Below are 8827 nucleotides of genomic sequence, written 5' to 3'. Positions count from 1 at the left end.
CCTACCTCCTCAGTTGTCAGAATATCTTGGATGCTGAGGCTGGAAAGTATGGACAGAGAAGCATCACAGGATTCCTGAGAAAGGAGACCCAGCCTGCTCCCTTTGGCGAGTATGCTGATCCCAATGGATGGAGTGGAATTGCTGTGTCTGCACATTATCTCACTGACTGTCTCCTGCACGAGTATCAGCGCCAAGAGAGAGCTATTATACAGCTCCTACAAGGAACCTTTGGGCAGGCATTTCGTTCCGACCACACCCGAAAGGTGGCCAGGAAGGTTACATTTATTTCTGGCACAATGTCATCCTATGCCATCATGAATGAAAGTTGGATGATCTTATCATGGGTGATGGTACAGTCAGAGACGGAAAAGTCCCTGGAGCCCATGTACAGGGGACTCGCAAATCGGTACCAGACGGCAGGAATGGAGAAGGCACATTACCAGTGGGTTGACAGGTAGGCTTGATAATTCTGTACCTTGCCTAAGACATATCACATAGAGAATGTATACATCAGTTAATACTATTATCCTGACTGATGAACAGATCCATTGACTGATTTTAACATTAACATTATACTTTTCTGTTTTTTTCCCCAGAGATTGCTGTGCACCATTCAGAGTGCCAGACTCTCACAAAACAGAGCACCTGAACTGGGAAGCATGGCAGACTACAGATGACATTATTGCCAAAGCCACTTCTGGAAACTTAGAGAACAAGTGTGCTTCCAGATCTTTCTACAATCAGCACATCATGATCAAGCTGGACCTGTTCCATTGTATGAGGCGCTTCCTCCGTGAGTGTGTTTCTGAGCATCATGCCCTTTACAGCTCCTTCTCCCAGTTCTTGTCTGCTGCCTTCTGTGTTGTGGATCAGGAAGATCTGCAGAAGCTCAAGGATGCTTACGCATTTTGTGGTATTGAGCCTGCCAACCCCACAAAGCAGCACATTCGGGAACACTGCAGAACAAAGATCACACAGCCTAAAGAACTTGTGAGGAGGGTCGAGGATGTTATGCACCATTTTCATTTGGCAGGAGATCCTGATGGTGTTCCCCTGTACAAACCGTCCATGCTAAAAACATGGCGCATACAGTGGGTTCACATTCTGCGAGGATGTCTAAGTGATCCAGAGGTTGCCGGTGAAATCTTGTACAGGCATGGTGGAACACAGCAACTGAACCACGTTCAGGGTGAGGGGGCCAAAGTTCCAGTATGGATCCCCATAAGAGGAACTTCTCAGCAAGAGGGGTACCACTTCCACCAAGCTCAGTGGGTCACTGGCACACGTGTCTCCTCAGAACTGTTTCAAGCTCAGGGGATGACCGGAGTGGCACGCTGGAATTTTCAGCGTCTGGTGGACCTAAAACAGCCAGGTGTTCAGCTTCCAGCAGCCTTTGATCCAGCTCTGATGGCAGAGATGAATACAGTCTCAGAAAGGCTGTTAGGTGTGCCAAAGTATCCTGCCCTTTGGGTATCTAGCAGAGATACTGGAGAAAGATTTGGGCTGGAGTATGTTGAACCTGGATGTCGCCCTGTTGTCCTGGACTGGGAAAAGCACAAGACCAAGACGACTGAAGTACATCCAGCTGAGCAGAGTGACACATCCACTGCCATGTCGCAATACACTTCTGGTCCTCTTGATGTGACTCCAAGTCCTTATCTAGAGTCAGGTAAACTTTTACAGACACAGGAACTGAAAAGACATATATGCTTCATTATATATATATTTACAAAGTGTTTCATTTTCTGTTGTTGTTGTTGTTGTTGTTGTAGTGACCGCCAGTTCCCAGCCTGTCCCCTTGCTGTCCTCATCTTTTCCATGCAAGGCTGAGCATTCTTCAGAGACAGGTGAACATTTGTTAGACACACAGTGTCATGTCATCCCAGTATCTCATTTGTATTTTTGTCTTAAAAATGCATTTACAATTGTTTACTTGCTATTGTAGTGACCTCCAGTCCCCAACCTGTACCTTCTCTGTCCTCATCTTTTCCTGGTCACGCTGATCTTCGTTCAGAAACAGGTGAGTAGTAACAGATGGTCAAACCAAAAACGTTTCTGCTATTTATCATCTTGGCTAAATACTGATTAAATGTTAATGTGATTGTTGTAGGTGCCACATTCACACCACCTTTGCCCATGAAAGCCTCACCTGCTAGCAGCCGCACTGGACCTGTGAAGACTGGTGGTAGAGTGTTTGTGTTAGATCACAAAAAGTGGACAGCCCCAATGAAGGAGACCATTGACACTTTACTAAAGAAACACCATGGAAAGAAGGACATGCTTAAGCTTGTGGATCAGGAGTATGCAGCAATGGTCCACAGTTCCTGTACTGACCCTAACAGCATGCTCCATTCAACCACAAGATTACACATCTCACAGTATGTCAAACACCTTGCAAAACTCTTAAACACCAGTTCTTCCTTAAATACAAGTCCAGAAAAACTTGTTGAGACACAACAACTCTGGTATTCGCTGACAGAGGGTAGTGAAACTACTAGTGTTCCAGTTACAACTGTGACTCCAGCAGTCATGCTCACACCTGCACCTCCTCCAACCACACCTATGACTCACGTGGCTGTTGAGAAAATTGTGGAAGAAATTATGGAGAGACAGCAACAGCAGCTGCAGCAAAAGCAACAGCAACAACCCACCGAACAGAAAAAGAAACAAACAAAGACCTGTCTCGCCTGTGGACAGCCCAAATCTCGGTACGAGAATGATGGCTCCTCCATTTACTTCTTTTACCAGCAGGGTCGTGTTAGATACTTCTATTGTTCAACAAAGGTTTTTACAACCTACAGTGCAGAAGGTCTAACAAACCAAAGAATGCCTTTTCAGGACTTTATGGAGACAGAGTTTTTTCAGAGGGAACTGGAAGCCACAAAAAAACGAGTTGAGGAGAAAGGGCAACAGAAACGGAAGAGGTCTGATACGCAACCTCAACCCACTGGTCGCCTGTGCAGATTCTGCAAAATGGAACTGAAGCAGGGCCCAAACAGTCACATGTTCACACGGGCTTTCCCGGGGTATCAGGGAAATACACATACTGTCCTGCTAAAGTCTTTTTTATTTACAAAGATCAGGGCATGGACAAAGAGTTGACCTGGAAAGACTTTAAAGATTCTGCTTTTTATGAGGCAGAAAAGCAAAGATGGATTGCAGAGAAAGGAAAATAAGTCTTTTTTTCCTTTTGTTTTCTGTAAATAATTATATATGTTCTTTGGATTTATTTAGATTTCATTGATAGTTTTTATTGTTTTATAGTTTCACCTACTTCATATAACTCTGTAACTATAATAATAACTGATTAGAAACCTTTTAATCCACAACTCATGTCAATATTATTTTTATGTCATATAAATTAAAATGTTGTTTTTTTACTTTTAAATCTTTTGTTAATTTGATGTTTGTAGATTAAAACCTGACATTAATAAATAACATTTATTTCTGCTTAATTTTGTCTGAGCTAAACTGGCCAATAAACACACATTTACAAAAATAAGCAAATAAAATTAATAAAGTAGAAATGCAACTAAAATATATCACACTTGTTTGTACCCACAAAAACATATAAACTTTAAAAACAAATTTACAGGATTTACAGTTGCAAATTATATATATATATATATATTATACTATACAAATACATAAAAATTAAATTATGTATAAATTATATAAAATTTAATATAAAGTTGCTGCCTTATTTTGTACATTTGGAATTTGCAGAATAACATGACAAATATATATTGAATTTTGAATAACATTTATAAAGTTCAGTATTTATATAGTAAATACAAAAATAAAATATATGAATATATAAATATGTTTTACATATAAATATATATAATATAAAATATATTTATTAACATATGTCAAATAAAACATTTATAAACATAACATGACAAATAAATTTTGAATTTTGAGTAAGATTTATATATGTTTTATTAAATCTGATGCTGTCCAAGGTGCTGATTCAATACTGTAGCTACTTTGGCCAATAACCACACATAAAAGAAATATAAATAATTGTTTCATGTAAATAATGATGTAACGTTTTTACTGGAAGGCTGTAGGGTGTCTTTTTGTGTTTACATTTGCTGTAAGTTCACATTTGAGCAGAGCGCAAAACTGCAGTGAGCGGGATTCGAACCCCGGTCCAGACGTTTACCCCAAATAATGTGAAAAAATCTGATTGGTTGTCGGTGTAATTCAAAACCTTGGACAGCGGCAACAAAGCTTGCATTTCATTGGCTGTCAGCGTGTTCCAACTATTCACGACCTGCCAGTCTCCCAATATCTTGAATTCTACACATTATAGGGGGTCCTCATTTGGACCACTTTACTATTATTACTATTTTTTTTTTTACTTTTCATAATGGGAACATGAAAAAAAGGATGGGAAATCATGTGGCAGTAACATCGCATTTACGTGGATCATATCGCCCACTGCTAGAATTCTACCACTGAACCACCAATGCTTGGAAAGGAGGGAGAACGTTTGGAATTAACACCGCATTTACGAGTATATTGCCCACTGCTAAACTTCGTCAACCTATAGATAAAGTGAACAAGTTTTATAGGCATTTGACGAATATAGACGGACTAATGAGTTTCTGAAAAGATTCGGCAGGGAACGGGGGTTGGTCGGTATGCAAAGGTTGGAGCTCCTTCAAGTAAATCAGGCTTCATTTTAAAGAACCTTACACACATGCAAGCACACACACAACTTAATTAAAAGCACTCCGTTCCTGCATTGGCCGGGAATCGGACACGGGTCTCCCGCGTGGCAGGCGAGAATTCTACCACTGAACCACCAATGCTCGGCTGGGAGAACTTCGGCCTTCACATTGCCCTGGATTTAGTAATGGTGCGTAACTGTTACACGTCAAATCCAGGTAAAGGGGGGTTGGGTCAATATGCAAAGTTTGGAGCTCCTTCTAGCAAATCAGGCTTGGCCTTCAAGGCTCATTTTAAAGAATCCCACACACATGCAAACACACACCCCTTACTTAAAAGAACTCTGTTCCTGCATTTGCCCGGGAATCAGAGCCAGGCCTCCTGTGTGGCAGGCGAGAATGGATGATGGAAGAGACTTTTTAACTTTTACTCCTCCCATTTGGAGTGAGGGGGAGACGAAAATCTTATCGGCACCCTAGATTACCCTTTGTGAGTATAGTGGTTTACCACAGGGAGCGCACATGCTCAAGCGCATGGGCACACAACTCGAGTTTCTCTTCATAGACGCATAAATCTTTCGCCTTTTACTAAAGATTTCCGTGGAGGGGAACCTTTCCGAGTGACCTGTATTTTTGGGTGCTCTGCTCACAGCAGAGCTGCACTGCAGTTTCAATAGCAGACTAAATCTGACCACACACCAATGTGCATTGGAGCAAAGCGTGCTTTCTCGTGGACCGTGTTTGCAGCCTTTTCGCTTCCTGTGTCGCAACTTCACATTTTTTTTCAGCCAGCATGGAAAGACAGCACTCTCATGACATGATGGGATCCAAACCTTGGGCTTCAGCTACTTTGGCCCTGTCAGTGACTTATGTACTTCCAGCATTCTTTTCTGCTCACAACAGAGCTGTATTGGAGTGTCAAGAGTAAAACTGGCCACCAGCCAATGGGCGGTGGAACGAAGCGCGCCTCACCACGTTCTGTACTTGCGGCCTTTGCGCTTTCTGCGTCGCAGCTCCAGATTTCTTTAGCCCGCATGGAAAGACAGCACTCTCTCGTACATGACGGGATACAAACAAAGATGGCTTCAGCTCCTTTTGCCCTATCAGTGACTTGTGCATTTCAAGCATTCTTTTCAGATGGCTAAAAGCTGGAGTCGGGAACTTGCGTTGGTGGTATAGTGGTGAGCATAGCTGCCTTCCAAGCAGTTGACCCGGGTTCGATTCCCGGCCAACGCATTTGTTTTGGCTCTGGCTGACGTTGAAGCAGAACTCCTTCTGTGACCTCTGTCAGCACCAAAATCTTTTGGATGAGTCGTTCAGCAGCAGCAAAGAGCTGGGTCTCCCCGTCGGGGAATCGAACCCCAGTCTTCCGCGTGACAGGCGGAGATACTGTCCACTATACTAACGAGGAGCTGTACCCGCTGTGCTTCGCCCCCAGCCGACTTGACTTCACCGACATCAGCATAAGGAGCCACTACTCCATGAAAAAAACAAATCAACCTGCCTTGATCTTATTGAGTCTCCCAATATCTTGAATGCTACACATTACAGGGGGTCCTCATTTGGACCACTTTACTATTATTACTATTTTTTTTTACTTTTCATAATGGGAACATGAAAAAAAGGATGGGAAATCTTGTGGCAGTAACATCGCATTTACGTGGATCATATCGCCCACTGCTAGAATTCTACCACTGAACCACCAATGCTCGGAAAGGAGGGAGAATGTTTGGAATTAACACCGCATTTACGAGTATATTGCCCACTGCTAAACTTCGTCAACCTATAGATAAAGTGAACAAGTTTTATAGGCATTTGACGAATATAGACGGACTAATGAGTTTCTGAAAAGATTCGGCAGGGAACGGGGGTTGGTCGGTATGCAAAGGTTGGAGCTCCTTCAAGTAAATCAGGCTTCATTTTAAAGAACCTTACACACATGCAAGCACACACACAACTTAATTAAAAGCACTCCGTTCCTGCATTGGCCGGGAATCGGACCCAGGTCTCCCGCGTGGCAGGCGAGAATTCTACCACTGAACCACCAATGCTCGGCTGGGAGACTTTCGGCCTTCACATTGCCCTGGATTTAGTAAAGGTGCGTAACTGTTACACGTCAAATCCAGGTAAAGGGGGGTTGGGTCAATATTAGGGGTGGGAGAAAAAATCGATGCATCGATGCATCGCGATTCTCTCTTCAACGATTCTGAATCGATTCCTAATATTTCAGAATCGATTCTGAGCTTGTTTTTTTTTTCTGCATATGGCACGTGTGCGCGCTAGAGACGCGGCTGGCTACAGCGCACAGAATTTGCACTGTGAGACACGTGCGCATAATGCTTGACAGTGTGCTTCCATCCGTCGTGTTTTACTTTAGATATGCGTTCATTTCTGCCGTCTGGAATGCAAGAAACTGTTGCACTGACAGACTCACGTGCGCTTTGTGTTTGTTCGTCCTAAAGCTCGATTGCACTTGCATTTTGGAATAGTTTCAAACGAAACTGTACATACAGTCAGTTATGTTTTCAGAGCAGGACAAAACATCTGATATATTGAAATAGATCTGTGCATCATTGGCGTTCCGTCCATATACAGTAAGCTGCTAATGCCCTGCATACTCAGGCTGTCAGAGAGAATGCGTTCACGTGTTAAATAATATAAACATGCTTATAAATGAATCCCTTATTTGAATCTTCTGGGCAAGCAGATTCTCCGCATCTTCCTTGACTCCTCAGAATTGATGCGCATTCTGTTTTGCTGTCATGCGCGTTATTTCATTCGCGGGGTAAGCTGTCCGAGAAGCGCTCGCCCAAGCGGAAAAACGCGCTGTTGCTGCCAGATGCTGATTGCCAAAAATGTATTGTATTTTTGTATATTATATATAATATGTATATTTTCATAATTTCTCAACAATTCAAAAGTTTAAAGTCCACAGAAAAAAAATAGCCTATATAAAATGTATATATAATTTTAAAAATAATAATAAACAGGAAAAAGAGGAAATATTAAAATATGATTTCGTCTCTGATTTTATTGGTGTCTAAATAATGTAAAGATATTATTATTTTTGGTATTACTGGTGGTTTTAGCACTCAGCATACCTGGTAAATAAAAGTGTCACCTCTCGCCACTGCTGTGCATTAGTTTGAATGCAGCCTGTTAAAGCTGCCTGTCTATGATCTCATCAGTAATAATAAAATGGCAGTAATGCTGAGGAAAAAAAGAAAAACTATTGTCTGTAAACTTTCGGATACCTGAAGAAAACTTATTTTAAATAAGTAATTGTTTTAAAAAGTACCTTGCTTACATAATTTAAAAAATAAAGTAAAGTTGGCCCAAATTAAATTTGATATAAAACAAATATGAAAATGTAGCCATGTGCAGTACTATTGAAAACTGAGAATGTGTTCATCGTGATATTTAGTTGTTAATGAAAACAGTAATTAACTTGAATCTTGAAACCGGTGAAGATTGACACACCTACTTTTACAGAGATTCCAACTATAAACAAAAAGCATAGAAACTGCAATTTTACATGTTTTTAAAATTGTAAAGTTGTATTTGCACAGCAGAAGAATTAATTGGGGAAAAAATGTAGATCAAGAATCGTTTTGGAATCGGATCGTGACTCCCAGAATCGGAATCGGATCGGATCGTGAAGTGCCTGAAGATTCCCACCCCTAGTCAATATGCAAAGTTTGGAGCTCCTTCTAGCAAATCAGGCTTGGCCTTCAAGGCTCATTTTAAAGAATCCCACACACATGCAAACACACACCCCTTACTTAAAAGAACTCTGTTCCTGCATTTGCCCGGGAATCAGAGCCAGGCCTCCTGTGTGGCAGGCGAGAATGGATGATGGAAGAGACTTTTTAACTTTTACTCCTCCCATTTGGAGTGAGGGGGAGATGAAAATCTTATCGGCACCCTAGATTACCCTTTGTGAGTATAGTGGTTTACCACAGGGAGCGCACATGCTCAAGCGCATGGGCACACAACTCGAGTTTCTCTTCATAGACGCATAAATCTTTCGCCTTTTACTAAAGATTTCCGTGGAGGGGAACCTTTCCGAGTGACCTGTATTTTTGGGTGCTCTGCTCACAGCAGAGCTGCACTGCAGTTTCAATAGCAGACTAAATCTGACCACACACCAA

At 41.8% G+C, this 8827-nt stretch overlaps 3 non-coding genes across 3 annotated transcripts; all 3 read left to right on the top strand.

Moving 5' to 3' along the window:
* The first annotated feature begins 5219 nt into the window (after positions 1–5219).
* On the top strand, positions 5220–5335 carry LOC141313423 (U5 spliceosomal RNA). Its single transcript, XR_012349495.1, has one exon. It is a non-coding gene; the product is annotated as a U5 spliceosomal RNA (small nuclear RNA).
* Positions 5336–5840: 505 nt separating this feature from the next.
* On the top strand, positions 5841–5912 carry trnag-ucc (transfer RNA glycine (anticodon UCC)). Its single transcript has one exon. It is a non-coding gene; the product is annotated as a tRNA-Gly (tRNA).
* A 2756-nt stretch (positions 5913–8668) lies between these two features.
* Positions 8669–8784, top strand: LOC141313420 (U5 spliceosomal RNA). Its single transcript, XR_012349493.1, has one exon. It is a non-coding gene; the product is annotated as a U5 spliceosomal RNA (small nuclear RNA).
* The last annotated feature ends 43 nt before the right edge of the window (positions 8785–8827 follow it).

Source organism: Garra rufa, unplaced genomic scaffold (assembly GCF_049309525.1).
Source record: "Garra rufa unplaced genomic scaffold, GarRuf1.0 hap1_unplaced_007, whole genome shotgun sequence".
Taxonomy (NCBI): domain Eukaryota; kingdom Metazoa; phylum Chordata; class Actinopteri; order Cypriniformes; family Cyprinidae; genus Garra; species Garra rufa.
The sequence above is the reverse complement of the archived record's forward strand: the minus strand, read 5'-3'. Positions and strand labels throughout refer to the sequence as shown.